The sequence below is a fragment of the Crocodylus siamensis genome, chromosome 3, assembly GCF_052110815.1.
Source record: "Crocodylus siamensis isolate JL-2025a chromosome 3, ASM5211081v1, whole genome shotgun sequence".
In the NCBI taxonomy this organism is placed as follows: Eukaryota; Metazoa; Chordata; order Crocodylia; family Crocodylidae; genus Crocodylus; species Crocodylus siamensis.
The window spans coordinates 198977565-198998133 of NC_143397.1; the positions used below are offsets into that span (position 1 = coordinate 198977565).

The 20569-nt window shown below is 43.7% G+C and overlaps 1 protein-coding gene across 2 annotated transcripts in view; it reads left to right on the forward strand.

The window, feature by feature from the left end:
- The window catches only part of C3H8orf34 (chromosome 3 C8orf34 homolog), a 324719-nt gene that overhangs the window by 134154 nt on the left and 169996 nt on the right, over positions 1 to 20569 (forward strand). The window lies entirely within an intron of this gene.

The window sequence follows — 20569 nt, forward strand, 5'->3', positions numbered from 1 at the left end:
TGGATATGAGGAATTTTATGCCCCATCCCATGTCTGGCATGGCAGAATGTACATTTTCTGATGGGGCATAAAATTTCTAAGACTCCAATTTTGCCATTATTTTAACATCTAACTGTCATTTTAGAGATGGATAATCATCAGTAAACAGGTTAATTGGTTTTTCTGAAGCCTACCTAGGGAGCCAGTTGTTCACTTCCTACTCCTGTAGGCAGTCAAGTAGACTGTATTGCTTTTCTACCCTGTCCCTCCAAGCCGTGGTGCATGTCACTCAGGTGTATAACTGATACAGTTTATGCCTAGAGCAAGCTTCTTCTGTATGTTAATGCCACTGAAATGTATGTGAAGCTGTTATTTTTAAAAGCCAAAATTCAGCAGTGAGAAAAGGAGATGAGATGTGTCCTGGGCATACCAGTACCTCTGCCCATGGAAGTGGCTTCTCCAAAAGTGAAGCTCTTGCCAACACCAACCCTACTCTGGTACAACCTTACAGCTGTTTTTGTGGCTTGGTCTTGGACCTGCTTCAGGCGCAGTGTATAAAGGGAGTGATGGAGGATGAAGGGCCAATCTGCTTCTATTCTGGTGGCCCTCCTCAGGTAGTGCTTGGGGCTTGTGTCTGCATAGTCACCCATAGTTATGTTAATGATGTCACTGGCAAATGCTGGGGATAGCATTTTTCTGATACCACTGTCTCAGGACACAGGTTCTTTATTTTCATTAGAAAATATAGCACCATTGTTTTCATATTTCAGAACTCTTACAGAATCTGCTTTGGCAGCATCATTCTTTCCAGAAATGTCTAGTGATCCTGTCTAAAACTGAGACTGTAAAAATCAAATGAAATCTGAATTCAGAGGCATGGAATACAACACTGTAGCTCCCATATGCTGTTAGTTTGAGGAAACATTTCAGAACAGTACGGTTGAGACTGACTGGCATTAATGTTCTCCTTCCTGAAAAGTGTTTTATGTTTTTGTCAGTGGGTACAATGGGTCCTGTATCTCTTTCTGAAAACTGCTGCCCGCTTCCTTATTCTTTCCTGCCATGCCTTGATGGAAACAAATGAAGAGAAGCTGAATAGTGAAACAAAAGATAAGTGTTCTCTTGACGGACAATATTTTCTCTTCACAGGGCTCCATCTCCCTTATACCCTTCCCTTACCACACCTGTTGAGTTGGACCTATGACCTTCAAAGTGTCTCTGAGTCTCTTAACCAATGACTCGCCCAGTCATTCAACACTTATTTAGACCTTTCTACATCATGAGCTTCTCAGGGCTCAATTTGTGTTTACCCCCCTTCAATTCCTATGCATGCCCATGATCAAAACAAAAAAGGGTCTTTTTTATGGCTTCTCATCATGAGAGTCCAGCATCAATTGCTTAACCCTTTTGCATGCTTGAGTGAGGGATTTTTTTATCAATCAACTCAGTCCCCATTTTTAAGTCTTATCAATTACATCTCTACCATCCTTGGCCATATCAACTCTGTACCTTACCTGGCATGATCCTTTTGGCTGGCACTACCATCACCGGCCCATCTGCTTAATACTCGGGTTCCCAGAGAGGCCTTGCAGCTACTCCCCACACGCAGAGGCTTACCCACCATGTCCCAAGCCCAACACTGATGGGTTGCATTGCTAGCTCTTCTTCGCTGGTTACCCTTTACCAGCTTTCTCCAGTCATTTGCAGTTTGCCTTAGGCTTGGACCCAGGTTTTTAGCATTCCTGGTCGTCTTCTGTGCCTCTGCAAGACATGCACTGCTTTCCTCCAAGAGACCATGCACTCCCTTCTCTGGGGGTTTATGGTCCTCGGCCCTCTTACTTTTAAATCCGCTGGGTCCTCGGTGTCCTATCACCTCTCTGGCTCCCCAGCCACATGGTTGCCATCTGGGGATTTCCAAAAGCTGGGGTTTGCTGGCACTTCCAAGTTCTCTCCTGGACAAGTTGGCTGCTGGTGGTAGGAACCTGGTGCAGCTCCTGGTTGCGACAGGCGCGGACCTTGTTGCTGCCATGGTCCCATTTATCTCTGGTATCAAGGTTGGCTTCCAGCTATACCTGGATGAGCCAAATGGCTACTACAGAAGCCTGGCATGGCTCCCAGGTGAGTAAAACAGAGACCCCCATTGTACGTGGGGTCCTGCTCTTTGCAGGGGCTGGGAAGCAGCTCCCTGTTGGTGTCCTTTCATAGTTTTCAAGGCTATTTCATAGTTTTATAGAGAGGGGATTTTTTTTAAAGGATCCGCATGCTTTCACTTGTGGCTTACAAAATAGTGATTTAAATGACTGAACACATTTGTATAAAAGCCCTGCTTTACAGTGTACTGTTCCCTTCATGGTTAAAACAAAATATCTGACAAATATTGCTTTGTACTTTGCATTTAAAAAAGCAGTTGGTGTTTGTATATTTACTTCACATTATCCACTCAATATTTTCTCTTTTGGATCGCTCAGTGTATGATGTATAACATAGAAAATAAATTAAGGTAACATGTAAGTGGATCATCTGTATGATTTTAAAGAAAAATCAGGATCATCAGAATCTAGTTAAAAATGAATATTGGTGAAATATCTTAAGTTAAAAGGATGTTGGAAGTCTATTAACTTGTCAGCAATCTCAGAAAATGGAAAAGTATGGTAATCGAATGTATTGTTTGTTATATATTTATTTAGTAACCAACAGATCTATTGGCTTGTAAAGTCTGGTCGGATGTAATGGAGAGCTGGGAGTTAATATAATAAAATATATGGACAGACATTTAATTTCAAATTATTCTTTGAAGTAGGAATATGTTTGTGTAGTTCTCTAGAGGTGCCCTAGGCATATGATAATTCCATCACATTTCCTTATGGCTGCTTCATAGTATTCCACTAAGCTTTCCTCACTCTTCTATTATATATTATTATTTTCTTCTTTCTGCAACCTTTCCAAATAATGAAATAGCTAAAATGATGCCTTCCAAAAGTATATTTTGTTTTTAGGCACTTAGTGTTCCTAAATGAATATTAGTGAAGTAAATAGAAGTGTTGCATTCTTCCAGAAACAATATTAGTAGACTATAAACAAAATTTTATGTATCTGGCTAGAATGGATGAAGCATCTTGGATTTTGCTGTAGGGAAAATGTGTTTGGTTTTCTAAGTGTTAGCTGTTCTATACTACATTAGTAAGGAGTTCTGGACATTTCTAGGAGCTAAGCAGTTTAAAAAAAATCACCCTGAAGTATACAGGTCTATTTGATTGCAGGAAATGCAACTTTTGTTTTGGTACTATTCAAAATGGGGAGGGGTTTCATTGTTATCAGGAATCTAAAATTCCATATGGGATACTGAAAAAAGTCAACCAATGTATACATTAGTAGTGTGAAACTCCTGAAAGTTTTAGAATTTGTAAAAACATTCAATGGCCCAAAAGACACCATGATTTTTTTCCCCACACAATTCTACCTTCACATCAAGTAGTTGTCTTGAATGGTTTCAGTGCTGCAGAGGCCTGCTGTCCTCCCACTGATGCTTTCCGGGGGATCTCACTTTATGTAAAACAAAGTTTCCCCTTTTTCTCCCCAAAGAAACTGTTTTGCCTGCTCCCTTGACCAATCCTTTTCTCCAATTGATTTTCAATGATCCCTGGTCAACTTAATTGATTTCACCTCCCATTGATCCTCCCTTCTAGCTTTTTCCCCTGGGGATGCTGTTCCCCTTCATTTTCCTTGGATTTTTGAGTTTCAGAAATAGACGTCCTAATTTACTTTCAGACGAGTTCCAAGGACTACTCTATTCTCTGCTTCCCTATCAGTTTCTTCTCTGTATTAAGGTCTTCAGCATTGTACCAAGGAGCTATTGGAGAGTGCAACTTTTTAAAGTTCTGAGTTCTAATTTCTAACAGGAGTTCTAATTTTTTCGTATAGTGATGAAGGCTGGCATTACAGCCTTTAGATTGCTTATATTGTAGCTGTGCATTGCTTTTACTATAATCATTTGGGATGACTTTGCAAAATTGTTCCCAGTACAAATGGGAATTATGGCAGCTATACAAACAAAAATGAGTCTAGTATTGTCTATTTTGATAATCTGCATAAAACGTGATATCTGAGCATATACAATGAAACAAAGAACATTTCAGTTTCTATACAGATCTTCATTAGCATCAAATAACAAATTGTAATGAAAAACAATCTACTCCCTGAGCTGGTACTACTTGTATAGCAACTCCTCTTTCTCCTTTTAAAAGCATATTTCAGTATCCCATTGCCCATTCTGTCCTTTTTGGGCTCCTACATGCTTGCAGGGAGCCTGCTCTGATGCCTTGGGAATCCAGCTTGTTGGAGCAGACTTGATTAATCACAGGCATCAGCGTTACCACGCATCTTCATGCTGACAAAATGGCCGTGGTGCGCTTTGAATAAAATGCGTCCAATGAGCTTTAGTTCAAAGTGCCATGACACCCGTTTTTTCAGTACAGGGATGCGCAGCGATGCTGATACACGTGACATGTGGCTGCTTTTAATTAGTGCAAATCACTAATTAAGGTGTCCAGTGCCAGTCCAGGAACACATGTAAAAATGTCCTTTTACTCCTCTGGCTAACATGGATTAATACAATCAGGAACAAGATACTTTCATTAATGAGTTAAATTGCATACATTCTAAGGTCATTATTTATACTGTGTATTCACATGGGCCAGGGGCTAGGCACTGATAAGGTCATGGGGGCATAAAGTAGGACATGAATAGATTATAGGCATGTAAAGATCATGTTCATTATAATACCTGAAATAGACCAAAGTGGACTTCAGGGAAGAGATGCTATTCTGCCAATTGGACATCTACGTTGATGCAAGTTGACTTAATATGTCCAGCCTGTTCAAGTCCTGAAATCCATTGATGAATAAATTATTGTAACACATCATCATTTCACTCTTAAGAATGAGTCATAAAAAAAAATGAGGAAGGAGAGGACTCATTTTTTGCATCAACTGTTTCAGAAACTCTGGCAGAATAGAATCACGGCTATATGCCTTAGTCTTGTTAAGCACCTAAGGCCAGGTTCTTTTTTGGCTATTAGGCGTCTAAGTCTAAAATTATGAACCTTGCATCAGTGAATACAGGGGTAAAATGAAACTGCCAAATACTGTGCAAGAACCCAAAATGGAGGAAAGGAGAAATAGATTTTTTTTTTCAACTATCTTCTAGTAATTTTGGGTGTTGCTTACAATAATGGTAGGTAAAACAATATTTCTCTATCTATCTAATGTCTCTCTAATGCAGTGGTTCTCAACTGGGGTGCCACAAGACCCTTTCAGGGCATTGTGGTGCTGTCATTGTTGCCACCACAACACGTGGAGCCTGTTGTGGGAAATGGGTGCTACTGTGTGAATTAGGTTCATCTGAATGCTCAGCTCGGTGCTCCTGCTATTGCCCATTTTAGTTCAGCCCTACCTGTTCCTCCTGGAAACAGAAGCATGCATGAAGCTTTTGTCTGGGTGATGGCAGTGTGGCAGCTTGGAAAAATACAGGAAACAGACAAAACTAATGCAGGCAGGAGTGCCTCATTGACTACAGCAGAAGCAGGCTCTGCACAAGGGATATGTGGCATTTTCTCTTGACTGTCAGAAGCAGCATCCTGGTTGAGGCAAGCTGAGGCAGCACAACAGTGCTTCTCAGCGAAGGTGCTGCTAAATTCAGGGCACCTTCCATAATTTTTCTGAATCTAAAAAGGCTGAGAATCACTGCTGTAATAAATTTAGGAATTTTCTATTATTTTGGGGTAATAAATTCTTTGTAAACTTTAGATTTATTTAGTTAGTCAACATTGCCCTTTACTCATTTAATAATTTTTTATTGGTAAATTAAAATGGATTGTTACTGAAGTTGAATGTTATGTATGTTACTGGAGGGAAGTGCAGGGAGACAGAGAAAACAAACTCTCCTTAGGGTTATATTTCCATGAGTTGCATGTGACCTGATAAAAATATGAAAAAGGTTGTTTACTGCAGACATATAGGCTAGATACAGCCATTACACTTAATTCAATTGAAGCACGCAGAAAGCATTCTACAGCTGTAACACAAAAAATGTTCATGACTCAAAGTGCTTTAAAAAACAGGAGATCCCACAGTTAACTCTGGTTGGATGTGTACTAATCTAAAGTGCTTTCTGTTAAAGCATTTCATTGAATGTCTGTGCCAGATCCCATCAAGGATTAATTTAGAGCACAATCCTTGTCATCCCGGGTGGCATTGCACAGGACTGCATTTGGGTTGGGCAGTGCCAAGCTGGTCGTGCCCCCTCAGCTGTCACTATCCAGAGTCAGTGACAGTCTCTGATCCTAGCCCCATGTGCAGCCTGGCCAAGGAAGGGGAGGGTTCTGTCCCCACAGCTGCCCTAGCCCCATGGCGCACTGCAGCCTGACTGGGAGGAGGGGATAGCAGGGAGTGCTCTGGGGGGCGGGGTTTCTGCCATTGCCAAAGTAGCTCATCTCTTCAGCCCTACCTCCCCACCAGCTAGCTGGTGATTGTAAGCACAACAGTGGGGATGGGAGCTCCCCTACCATGAGGGACCCTCATAGGTTGCTGGTTTGAGGCTCAGATGGTGGGGCTGGGTTGGATCCATGTGGCAGTGGGGCTTTGTTCACCATCCCTCTGCCTGAGCAACCTGGCAACTGCAGTCAAACTCCAGAGCAGGGCTGATCTGGCTTTTTACCATGCTGGGAAATGCAGCCACAGGTGGAAGGGAGCGCCTTCTCCTGTGAGAGCTTTCCTGAAGCTTGCTGCCCACCATCAGGGGAGGGTCAGCCCAGGTCCACCCAGCACGGGGGTTCTCTTTGCCCCTCTGCCCCAGTTTGTGGCTCAGCAAAACATGAAGCTAGGCAGCTCTGCTGCAGCTACTGGTTGCCAGTCAAGAGGCTGGGGCAGGGGAAAGTGAACCACCCCACCACAAGAGCCCCACAGCTTGCTAGCTGGGGTCTTGGTGGGGAGGGAAGGCATGGGCTGGCCCGGGCTGTACAGTGGGAGGGCTCGTTTCCCCACCATTGAAGCCTCTTGACAACTGCAGGAGGGGCAGCTGGCTCCAGCATTTTCTTACACCGGAAACTGGTGGGCACTATGGCTCCCCCAAAGACTCCAGCTAGCAAGCCATATATATGATGCAGGGGAGGACTCCCTTCCCCCAGTTACAGTCAGCGGTGGTAGCACAAATTCTCTGCACCACTTGCTGTGCTGGGAACTCTGGCAGGGGTGGTGGAAAAGGGGCCCCACTGCTGCAGGGGGCCCTGGCCCACCCCCAGGAAGACCCAATACAGGAAGCTGGTGGAGGGGTAGGAATGACTGCCCAGCAGGGGGCCTCCATTTCCACTCCCTCTACCAGAGTGCCCAGTGCATTGAAAAGCAGCACAGGGAACTCATGCTGCTGCTGCTGCTGCTGCTGGCTGCAGCTAGGGGAAAGGAACCCTCCCACTAGGTGGGCCTCCCAGTCTTCCTGGCTTGGGTCTTATTGGGGGGGTGTGGAGTGCCTCTCCTAGCTCTGCCCCCACCAAGACACAAGCCAGGAACTGGGGTGGGGGGGCACTCAGGGCACCTGCCAGGGTGGATCCTTTTGCACCAGCCCCACAACAGAATTCCTAGCACTGTGAAAGTGACACAACCACGACTGGCTGCAGCTGGGGGAAGAAATCCCCTTGCCATGAAAGCCCCTCCCACAGCTTGCTGGTTGGGGTCTGGGGGGGCAGGCTGGGTTTGTGCAGCAGGGGCGGGTCCCCTCCCCCTCCACCACCTTCTCTTGACAATTCCCAGCTTGCAGGGTTCTTTGACTGCGGGGGCCACTCTGGTAGCATCCTGCGTAATGTGCAGGAGTCCCCCTGCTACCTGTTGGTCTTGGCCACTGCAGGCAGGCATTGAGGACCCCCCCCCAGCCCCCCATGGAACAGCAAATGTCTGTTCAGTTAGAACTCACTAATTTACAGCTCTTTAAGGTGTGATATTTAGAGCACTTGCCACCTGGGGGGGGGGTTGACTGTCTGTACATAGCCATAGGTTTTTTTGAAAACAGAGGAAGTATATTTCTATGTGTTATTGGAAAATTAAGAGTAAAATAACTCAAATAATGAATTTTGTAAAAGTTAATTTAATTTTACTTGTATGTTATTTTATATAGCCGTAGGCTTGTTATATATACAAGGTTATATATAAAGGTATTTTAGAAGGCACTGAGTCTCATGAGTTAATGTCAATGGGACATCCTCTTTGCTGTGGAAGCACTGGGGAACTTTAATGGAATAGTAGCTAAGTTCTTCAGAAAAGACAATATTGGGGTCACATCATGCAGTTGAATGATAGGGTTCTTACATCAGGCTTAAGTCTCCATCTGTCAACTTTCTCCCCATCCACCCTCACCATATTGAACTACAAAGGACTGGGTTGAATGAGACCACAGAGGGAGTTAATGCATCTCCCTGCCATCACAGTTGAATTCCCAGAATGTGCAGAAAGAGAATCTGAACCCACACATTTGAGGGCTTCTCGCTTTTACACTAATTAAATTTAAATTCTAAAATTCTTCTCTTTTTTTCACAAACTCCTATTTCTAGGTTATATTTTTCACTGTGTCCTTGTAGTCTAATAAGGTCTTGACAAATATTGTTATAAGTAATCAAATTAAAATTGTAACTTTTACTCACTTGGCTAGTTCTATCTTTAGAATTTGCAGCTATGAAACAGCATTCATGCATACAGTGGAATAGGGTAGAAACCTGCAGTAAAAACTTTGGAGAAAGTAACATAATGAAGCATACTTTTTTCCTTTCTGCCTATGGAATCATTTTAATTACAAGATTGTCACTTCATAATGAAACAAAATGCACTGTGCATTTTAAAAATCCACAAATGGGAGTGCAACGGTTTTCAGCTCTCAAGATCAATTTATTCTCATTTGTTTTTCAGGTTAGTAATAGTTCAGCCTCATAGAGAAAGAATTTGCCAATTTTCTTTCTGCATGAATCTTTTATTTCTGTGTATAGTAGAGGTTTGTGCTATTTTGCTCTTTCAAATTTTCTTGACCTTGAGAAGAGACACTAGTTTCATAGTAGTTTGGGGTCAGAAGGGAACTGAACAGATCATCCAGTCTAATCTCCTGCCACTGGCTGGAGCACACACCGGGATCACACGACTCCAGACAGGTGTTCATCCAACCTCTTTTTGAATTTACCCAAGGTAGGGGCGAGGACCGCTTCCCTAGGAAGTTGGTTCCAGATCCTAGCCACCCTAACAGGGAAATTGTTCCTCCTAATCTCTAACCTGAACCTATTCTCCAGCAGCTTCTGGCCATTGTTCTTTGTCAACCCAGGTGCTGCTGGGGGGAATAGGGCCCTTCCTATTTGCTGCTGATCTCCCTTAATGAGTTTGTAGGCAGCCACAAAATCCCCCCTCAGCCTCTGCTTGCTGAGGTTGAACAGGGTCAGGTCCCTCAGCCTCTCCTCATAGGGCTTGCCCTGTGGCCCTCCTCTGAACCCTCTCAAGGCAGGCCACAATCTTCTTAAAGTACGGTGCCAAGAACTGGACACAGTACTCCAATTGTGGACTGATCAATGTCACATAGAGGGGGGGTATCACTTCTCTGGACCGGCTTGAGATGCATCTTTGGATGCACAACAAGGTGCAGTTGGCTTTACTGATTTTGGTCTGGCATTGGCGGCTCATGTTCAGCTTGGAGTCGATTAATGACTGAAACCATTGTTCAAATTAATAAGAATGACATATTATTCTCCTTTATTTCAAGCATTTTTTGTGACACTAATTAAAACTTTAAGCATGCTCAGGTACACACAGCTGGAACTGTAATATAATTCACATTGAATTACAAAAGCTGAAATAAGTGCAGTCAGGCCTTAGAATATACAGTGATATAATAGAAAAAATGAGTTGCTACATCTAGTGGTAGCACAGAGTACTGCATGGCATCTCATAATTTTTATTTAAGTGCATATAGTAATTAGCTAGAACTTAAATTTCCTTACAGCAAATTATTTTAATTACAAAAGATAAATGGAACATTCTGATATTTTCTGACTTTTGAATGTTTTCTTTGTTTCCTTAATATTACTTTAATATTAATTTTGTGGTGGCTGCTTTTTAACTGTGTGTGTATATGCGTGCAAATTTCCTCAGATTTTAAACAAGGCATCTGAAAAGAAAGTGAAATTCCACTAGTGGACTCGGATGTATGTGTTTTAGAGGGCTTTAGTAGCGTCTCCCACCCCATTCTCATTAAAAAGCTAGGTGACTGTGGCATTGATGCTTACACAGTCTGATGTGTCGCAGATTGGCTGAGGGGTCGCACCCAGAGAGTGGTGATGGACGGGTCATGTTCGACCTGGAGGGATGTAGGCAGTAGAATCCCCCAGGGCTTGGTCCTTGGGCCTGCACTGTTCAATTTCTTTATTAGTGACATGGATGAGGGGGTGAAAAGCACCCTATTCAAATTTGCTGACGACACCAAGATTTGGGGCGAGGTAGGCACGCTAGAAGGGAGGGACAGGATACAGCTGGACTTGGACAGGTTACAGGGGTGGACGAATGAGAATAGGATGGGATTCAATACTGACAAGTGCAGGGTACTGCACTTGGGCAGTAAGAACCAGCAGCATACCTATAGGCTGGGGAACTCCCTTCTTGTAAGCACAGTGGCAAAAAGATCTTGGAGTCATTATCTATTCCAAAATGAGCATGGGCTGCCAGTGTGAGGACGTGGTCAGTAAGGCTAACCGCACCTCATCATGCATCCACAGATGCATCACAAGCAGGTCCAAGGAGGTGATCTTCCCCCTCTATGCAACACTGGTCAGGCCACAGTTGGAGTACTGTGTCCAGTTCTGGGTGCCACATTTTAGGAGGGATGTGGCCAGCATCGAGAGGATCCAGAGGAGGGCCACTCGCAGGATCTGGGGACAGCAGGGAGGCCCTACAAGGAGAGGCTACGGGACCTGAACCTGTTCAGCCTCCACAAGAGAAGGCTGAGAGGGGACCTGGTGGCCATCTATAAACTTACCAGGGGGTACCAGCGGGGAATAGGAGAGACCCTGTTCCCCCGAGAACCTCCCAGAGTCGCAAGGAATAACAGCTATAAGTTGTTTGAGAGTATGTTCAGGCTGGACATTAGAAGGCAGTACTTCACAGTCAGGGCAGCTAGGATCTGGAACCAATTTCCAAGGGAAGTGGTGCTGGCTCCTACCTTGGGGGTCTTTAAGAGCAGGCTTGATAATTACCTAGTAGGGGTCATGTGAGCCCAGTATTACCTGCTGCTCAGGGCAGGGGGTCAGACTTAAAGTTCTACTTGGGTCCCTTCCGACCCTACATCTATGAATCTATAAAGGTAAAAAACTCTAGTGTTCCATCTTGTTCCCTGTGTGTTTGAAGCCATCAGGTAGTTAGAGAACATATGAGCTACCATGCTGTCAGTACTGTGATTAGAGATGGGTGGGGAAAAAATATTCCTGTCTCACAAAAAATTTGATTTAAAAAATCTTTCCATGTGGCAAACCCAAGACCTTTTGGAGTTCTAATAGACACTCTGCAGTACTGGGGGGGAGGGGTTGTTTTGTTTTTCCTGAACGGTTTCTTCCTGATTTCTATAATGTCATTATTTTCTTGGAATATATGCTGGGTTATGTTCTATTTTTAACTAGCACATTATAAGGAGCTTTAGTAGGTGCTGTGTTTGTGGAAAATTTTTGATTCTTGAATATGTGAGACACCTGTTAGTTCTATTTTTTTTCAGGCACTGATGTATAGTGTAGGATGCCATATGAAAACTGTAGCTAAGACCTCAAGAATGCATTAAATTAATTTTCTTTTATGCCTCAGGTATTTTTCTCACCTCATACTTGAAAGGACTACTGTTTACCTTATCTGGGGGAGAGTAGCATCTCTTTTGTCTTGGACTAAAATGCTCAAGCTACTCCTATTTCAGCATATTCTGTGATCAGAAATAATTTCTGTCTTCCTCTGTGGGCCTCAAAGTGGTTGTCTCTGCTAAACACCTATACCCTGTTCCCTGATCACCATCTTATGACTTGACTCCTGGCCCCTGACCTTTGTTACTGGAAATCTCTCCCCTTGCCCAGAAAGTACTCTTTTTGGGAAGTGGGGGTTGCTGTATATTGTGTGTGAAGGGGTTGGGAGGGTGCAGTGGGGGGAGCATATGGTTAGGTGCATATGTGTGTGGGGTATGAGTGTGGTACGGGTGCAGTGTGTAGAGGTATAGAAGGAGTGGGTGTATGTGTGGGTGTCTGGTGTGTGGGACTCCTGGGTGCGGGGGATGGGGGGTGGGTATAGTGCAGAAGTGGTGTGTGGAGGGTGTGTGTTTATATGTTCTATGTGTGTGGGACTGTGTGTGGGTATGATGAAGGGGTGGGGTATGGGTGTGTGTGTGTGGGGAGGTGTAGGTGTTTGTGTGGGGGTGTGGCTATATGTGTGGATATGTAAGATGTGTGTAGGGGTTGAAGTGTGGGGTGTGTTCGTGGGTATGGTGGAGGTGGTGTGTGTGCCTGTTGGGTGTGGGTATGGTGAGAGTCAAGGTGCAGGTGAATGTGTGTGGGATATGTATGGTGGGCTGTGGGGTTGGGGTGTGGGGTGTGTGGGACAATATTGGGAGGTGTGGGGATGGTGGGGTGTGAGGAGGCATGGATGTGTGAGTGGGTTGGGTGTGGGGGTTCCCCCTGCCTGCTTTTTGTGATTTGGCTTAGCCCGGCTCCTCCATGGGTGGGGGGAGGGGATTGGCACTGCCTTCCTGGCTCACAGTGGGCTGCAAAGGGCAGGAAGCAGCTGCTGCCAGTGGGCAGCAAGAGGAGCCTCTGCGAGGGAGGGGGCGGGGAGCAGGGAGCTGAGCTTGGAATTGCCAGCTGCCTTGGTCTTTGTCCCACACTTGCCTGGTGGGGTGCAGCTGAGCCAGCACAGGATCCTGCTGTTGTTGCTTCTGTCTCACGTGCCTGCCTGGCAGGGCTGCAGCAAGTGCATGCTGGCTCCTGTTGTTGCTCCCCATCCCCCTCTCCTGCCTATTCTGTGCCTGCCGGTCAGGGCTTTGTGAGCTGCTGAGCTCCTTCACACCCCCCTGACTCCATCCTCATGCTTCCCTACCCCACACAAGCAGGACCAAAGCCAGCTGCAGGCAGAACTCACCCCACTTCCCTCAGTGCTGCAGCTACCCTTCCCTATCTGGTGCCTGGAGTGCTGCAAATCCTCCTATTCCTGCTGCTGTAGGCTGGGGGAGCCCAGCAGTTCCATAGACAACAGCAGCAGCCCTGCTCAGAAGCTATGCCTGCTGGCCAGGGAGGCTGAGAATGCAGCATGTGTTGCCCCAGGTGGGACTTGGCCCCATGCAGAGCACAGCAGGGGCAGCCACCAGTGGGGCCAGATGCAATGAATTGGTGGTTGCCTGCCTGTGGGCTGGATCCAATGAATAGGTGGGCTGGATGTGGCCCCCAGGCTGTATTTTGTCCACTCTTGCTTTAATTCAATGAGAGGGAGGAGGTAAATGCTAACAGGCTTTAGCATACTTTAACGTATTTTGTGGGCATTGCCTCAAGGTAACAAAAATGAATGATTGTTTCTACAATGGTACAACAGTTCTTTCAGTTGCTAGCTTATTCAGAATACCAGTAACTAGAAGTCTAGGTAGCTTCCCCACAGCTAATGTGTTCGTAACCTCTCACTCCTTTTCATAGTATCATGGTACTTAAGGTCGGAAGGAACCTAAACAGATCATCAGGTCTGACCCCCTGCCCCAGGCAGGAATGGGTGCTGGGATCATATCACCCCAGCCAAATATCTGTCCAGCCTCCTCTTGAAGACCCCCAAGGTAGGAGAGAGTACCACCTCACCTGGGAGTCCATTCCAGCCCTAACTGTAAAGTAATGTCTCCTGATGTACAATCTGAACCTTCTCTAATAATTTGTGGCCATTATTCTTAGTAAAACCAGGTGGTGCCCGGGGGAACAGAACCTCCCCCAATTCCTTCTGGTCCCCCTTGGTGAGTTTGTAAACGGCCGCCAGGTGCCCTCTCAGCCTCCTCTTGTGGAGGCTGAATAGGTTCGGGCCCTTTAGCCTCTCTTCATAAGGCCTGCCTCACTGCCCTTTGACCATGCAAGTGGCTCTCCTCTAGACCCTCTCAATGCTAGCCACATCCCTCTTGAAATGTGGCTTCCAGAACTGGATGCAGTACTCCAACTGTGGTCTGACCAATGCCCCATAGAGGGGAAGGATCCCCTCCCTGGACCTGCTTGTGATGCATCTGTAGATGCACAAAAAGTTGCGGTTAGTTTTACTGACCGCTTCCTCACATTGGTGGCTCATGTTCATCCTGGAGTCAACAATGACTCCAAGATCCCTTTCTGCCAGCATGTTGACAAGAAGGATGTTCCCCAGCCTCTTGATGTAACCTTTTTCCATTTCACCTGAAAGTGCTGCATCCACTCAAGTGGCATGCCTTGTTTTAGAAGACCCCAGTACAGCAATACAGTGTGTTTCTTTCATTACACATCTTTGAGATAACAACATGTTTTTCTTCTATTGTTGGAATTGGCTAATTCTTTAACTATTTACTGTTTCTTGGCTCTCATTAATGTAGCAAGTGTCTGCCTCAGATATGTTAATTAATTTATCCTATCATCCCTGAGAGGTGTAGAAATACTATTATGCCTATTTTCTAGGTAGAGTAGGGCACTGAAATGCAGTCAGATTGTAATCTGTCCACTGTGCCTGACAGAAGGACGACTCCTGCATTCACCCTTTCGTGTTTTTGGCTTTTGGATAAAGCCAAAAGAAGTCACTCATGTTCTTCCTTTTGGGGCCAGAAGCATTGTGGTCAAGGATTACCTGCTTCACTCCATATGCATTTACTTGAAGAAACATGATTAATGGTTATTTGCATATGATTTCATTGGTCTCTTCAGTGGTTCTTGCATGCCTCTGAAAGAATATTTGCATCATTCAAATTCTATGTGAAAACTAGATGTCATCTGTCACAGGGAGTATCATATAGTAATATACTAACAATGAAACAGGCAAAAAAAGACTTTAGATACCACTAAACTGCCAATTAAAAACAAATTGTTACATGCAGTATTTTTAATTCAGTTCTGATTTGGACTTGCAAAATTGACATGCACAAGGAGGTGCCATTTACTCTCTGATGTTCCTGTACAACCATTAGTCTGCATACATATGTATGTGCTTTGCTATGCAAAATTTGAGAGGGAGAATGTGATGGATAGTTGAGGTCATTTTGAAAATCTAAAAGTCATTTCCTTATAAATCTAAAATTGCTGGTAAGAATGCTGTCTTTCATTCTAACTTTGGACCTCATATAGCTGTTGCAGAAATTTGCAATATTTTAATATGTGATACATGCTTCAACCTTCCATGGTTGTCCTTCATATTAATAAGAATAGTGACCCCTGAGTTCTGGTGGATCTGAGGAATATCTTGGTGTGAAGAAAATATTGGAAGTGTAAATGCCCATCTCTTCTTTTTCCCCAGTCTGCTTGAAGTCTTCCCATGGCAGCAGCTCCCAATATAGGTGTATCAGGAGTATGTTGGTAGCAAGAGGGAGTATAACTATTATTTTGTATCCTGGCAATTGCTAAAGGGCTGATGTTCATGCCATGATTTTTGCCCTTTCATGTTTGCAGGAGTGGGATTTCCCAATGCTTTAAGAGTCTTTTTTGTGGATTAAACTAAAACTCCTTGGGTTTAGTTTACTTTGGCTCTCCGGGAATTAAAGCGTTGTGTCCATTAATTCATTGCGTGTGAACACAAAAGTGCACAAAGATGTGTAATGAGCCTCTTTGTCCACCAGATGGTTCTGTGACTTTTTTGTAGTTCATCCCTTCAAATTGCTTCTGCTATTTATTTTTTTCTTGTGTGGTTTGCCAGCTCCCTGCTTCCACAGTTGTGTGGCAGGGCATGGGTCTGGGGTGGGGGGCAGCTCTGGACCATCCCGCTCTCCTGCAGCACTGGCCAGGGTCCCAGCTTAATTCATTTGGAAACCTAGTGTGTGTAAACACAGATGCAATGCTCCAAAATAAACAAGTTTAAATTTTATAAGCCTATTTAATTTAATGAAGATTAAAACCCATGGTGTTTACAAGATTTCATGAGATCTTAATTTGAAAGAAGCCTCAGGTCTTCTTTGAATTATGCAGGAGGCTCTCTTCAACCCCAGAAGTGAAGTTCTAGAACACATGAAGAATTGTGTATCTAGACTAATAAAAACACCCAGTAGTTTTAAAGCTTGTGATTTAGGTGCAGACATAAGACAAATATTAAACCAATATAGGATCATTCATAAGTGTATTTCTATAAAATAATTGAAATATTGTTTCAAGCATTAATTTATCCAAACAGTAAAGTGGTGCTTCTGAGCTCAGCATTCTGTTTTCAGTGTCACTTGAGTGTCTTATCGACTCGGATATTTTCAGTGTTTCAGACTAGATGCAATGGAATAGGGCACATGACAGTCAAATACAAAAATTTGATAAAGAAAATTGGAAAAAATATGTAGATCATTCAAACTGTCTGCTGGACTCTTCTCTGCAATGCCAGTTTATTTTATTTTATTTTTTTAATTCCCTTCACTGCCACTTAAATCAGACCCTCTAAATATTACTTGTGTTCTGCTTGATTGCTTTATTTAAATTAAATTAAAAGCTAAGAACCAATTCCTTTAGTAAAGAGCCTGTTTGATTTCTTCCTGAGCTAATGGGATCAAAATATAAGATACCACTAAACATCATGTTGATTTAAAGAAACACTTAATATGTTTTAATGGCAGTTAAATACCTGGTCCATGAACTCATGATCTGGCCTTCTCTTTTACTGAAGCACTTATATGCATGAAAACATGCAGTGCAGTATTTTCCAACCAGGGGGAGGGAGTGCAGGAAACCCTGTATACCATCTTGACCTCCAATGTTTCGGGGTTCCCTAGGACAGCTGAGCGCACAGGACCGTACTTACTGACTGTCCACTATGATCCTCTTGGATGTTGGAGTACTGCTGGAGCATACAGATGTTTCTGAAAATGCTTTAAAATGAAGCACTTGAAAGATGTTCCTAATTTTTCAAGGGTTATTTTTTAATTCCGTTTCAGCTACGTACACCTATACCCTCTCTGTTTGGAGTGTTTCAAAGGCACTTGGAAAACTTCAAACAGCATGTCCATCAAGAGCCTGTAAACACTTGTCCATATTGTGGTATGTTCTGGCCAGGTCTTCATGAGGATGCCTTGCACACGTGCTCTAAATCTAGAAGTATGCTGGTGAGGCCATTCCAGGATTATCTTTCCCACTGAACATATTTGGACACCAAGGTCTCAAGAGCAGAGTAGGAGGAGAGAACACTGGAGAAACCCCACTAGCATACTTGTAGATTTAGAGGATATGTGCCATTCAGCAGGAAGTTTGGCATAAGTTTAGTGCATCTAAATTGTTTCATGACATCCCAAAGATCAAAGGTTTTATGGGTCTTCCACTGCTGCTTCTTTGGTAAGTGCCAGTGGAGGGGCCATAGGGTGGAAAGGAATGCAAACCTCAAAGGGTCAGAAGAGAGAGCAAGCAAGAAAAAGAATAACTTGTTGTCTTAGCAGGTTTGGCTAGGGCTGAAACCCTGGGTTATTAGTACTATGTTATTCATTAAATAATTATTGGATAAAATACATAAAGAACCTCAGGAGCAAGTCCAGAACCCATGGTTGCCTATCTCTTGGTGATTAATGTTCAGTTGTATTAAGCTTACCAACATGTGGGTCTGGTCACTATGAATATTCTTTTTAATCTTCATAAGCAAAGTTTGATTAAAGTGAAGTGACTTTTTAAATGTAATATTTCATTTCTCATCTGAAAACCTGCTGCTTCAAACTTTCTTTCTTGCTAAACATGTATATATGTCAGTATTCTTCTGGAGAAGAAATAAAACTCAATTAAAAATTACTTAGCAGTAAAGAAGATGGAGAATTGACTAACATTTTACTTGCATCAATATTAACAAGCAGCTTATTTAAATTCACAGTGGTCGCTGTAGCCAGACTTTTTGCAGCAGATTGGTTTCAGGGGGATTAACAATCCAATACCACTTCAGTCTCTGCATAAAAAGAACATTCAGGAAAAAAAATATAGATAAACCAACTTGTTTTGACAGGCAGAAAACTAGTGATTTAACAAAGCAGGTACATGTGCATATGCATTCAGACCGAAATTCACATACTGCAATGGGAGCTGCTGGTGTCAACATCCAAGGGGATTGCCACTGTTTCGTAGGTGATTACCTGTGTAGTTAAGTATCCAATTTTAGACTCCCCAGTTTGCTGTTTGCTCTTCCATTTTTTTTTCAGGGGAATGTAAGTCAGAAAGAAATAATTACATAGATAATTAGTTCTGAGAAGAATTGGTCAGAATGCAATATCTTTAGTAAGATATTTTTGGTAGGCAAACATCAGTTTGTCACATACTTGCACACTGCACAGCAGAAGTCTGAGACTACTAGACACACCACCAATACAATTGAATAATAATTGACTGAAGGTGGAATAGAAAATGCCCATCTCCAGAAGTGTGTATATTTAAAAATTTTTACAATCTGAAATGGAAAAAAAATTAAGAATGTTGTGTTTCTCAAAGCTGTAGGAACCTAATATGTGCATAATCTAGTCTAGGTCTATCAAACATCTGGTCTGTGCTGCCACTCCTCCAGCCTCTTGGTGGGCTGGGCAGTTTGGGTTGTGGCTAGAAATGGGTGTGGCCTGTTGCAGAATTCAGGACATTTGTGTCAAAGTGGGAATGACCATTGATGGTAGGGGTAAGCAAGGATTTAGTTGCCTTGTGGCCACTTGACCCACTGCTGTTTGCATGCCTCTGTCAGACCAAAAACCTGCTTGGCCCGTAGCCACAGTACCGCCACAGTGCCACCACCACTGCCCCACTGTGCCAGGTCCAGTTTACAAGGAACCCCAGGGTAGAGAATGTACAATGTAAAGAGGGAGATGTCCCATGACACTTGTCTTGACATTTGTATGTAGTCTTTTTCATATTTTATATAATATGACCATTAGGCAATACACAATGGACAATATCTGACTGTAGTGAAAGTAATGGAGGAAGGAAAATGTGTTGATGAATCTACTGTGTGAACTGTCACAAGTAAACTTTTGCTAGAGTACAGTACATGAAAATGGTAAAAAAGAAGACAAAGTAATGAGGAAGCTACTTCATGATTACAAAACACAAAGGATTTTATGCTGTTAGCTTTAGATAATTTATGTTTAAAAATGAAGAAATGTCAATGGCATATATACCATATTTACTCAAATACAAGACAAAGCTGTTTATAAGAAGACCCCACCAATAATTAAATTCTCTGTATGGAAAATTTATATATTTGCTATAATATTCCAGGTATAGAATCTAATTACTGGTGGTTTGTCTTGAATTTATCCCTCTCCCACTCTTGGCCTGGTAGCCCCTTTGCCCTTGGGCCTTCCCTCTAAGGTTTAACATACACCAAAGCCCACCTGACTGTGAAAACCAGTCTTTCTCTTACCCAGGAAACAGCAGACTAAGAGTGGGGCCCAGTAAGGACTCCCGTTGCCAAGGAAAAGGCTGAGACCCAGACCAAAGGGTATATAAGCCCAGGGAAGGACTGAGCTGGACTAGAGAATCCCTGAGCCCAGAGGAGGGGCTGCGTGTGGGACCTGGAGTCCATGAGCCCAAGGAGGGGCTGTGTGCAGGACCAGGGGTCCGAGAGCCTGAAGGAGGGGCTGCTTGTGGGACCAAGGGTCCAAAGACCAAAGAGAGCCAAGTGTACAAATAGTTAACATCAAAGAAAGAGAATACCTATGAGGCTTGGGGTGTGGTGTAGGGGAGGAAACAGAGCCACACATTGAGCTGGTAAGGCTAAGGGTGCCCTGGAGGGGCAAGATAGTAGCCCTCGAAACTGCAGAGGCCCTGCAGGGGCACAGGCCAGCTTAGAAGACCTATTGAGCTTGAGGATCGAATCAAGGTTGTTGGGGGTTCAGGAGAGACCCAGTATACTGCAAAATGGACTAACACTCTAAGGGCAGCCTCCCTTATTCAACCTCTAGTAAGAACAAGGCATGGCAAGAAACCGGTTAAGGGAGGACTGTAATAGAGAGTGAGCTGGGCAGGCATTAGCCACTGGGGGCATCATGGCCGCCCCTGGGGCATGAACCTACCACTTTTATATATAGTAAAAACAATGCTTGATATTAATCCAAACCCACAAAATTAATGATTTACTATATTTCATTGGGCTAGGCTCCAGAAGAGTCGATGGCATTTCAAGCTATGGTGACCCCACAAATCAGCACTGCTCTAGATATCACCCTCCCAACACAAAGGCTTCATGTGCTAATTATTCACCTACTCATAACTGGAACTGTTTCTTGTCACGAGTCCTGAGATCCTTCAAAAATTTATGAGGTGAGGCTTAAGGCCATCTGGTCTGGCTTCACCTCATGGAGGGTGGGCCACACTAATCATATGCAACAGGCTGAGAGAAGAGCTGACAGGAATTCT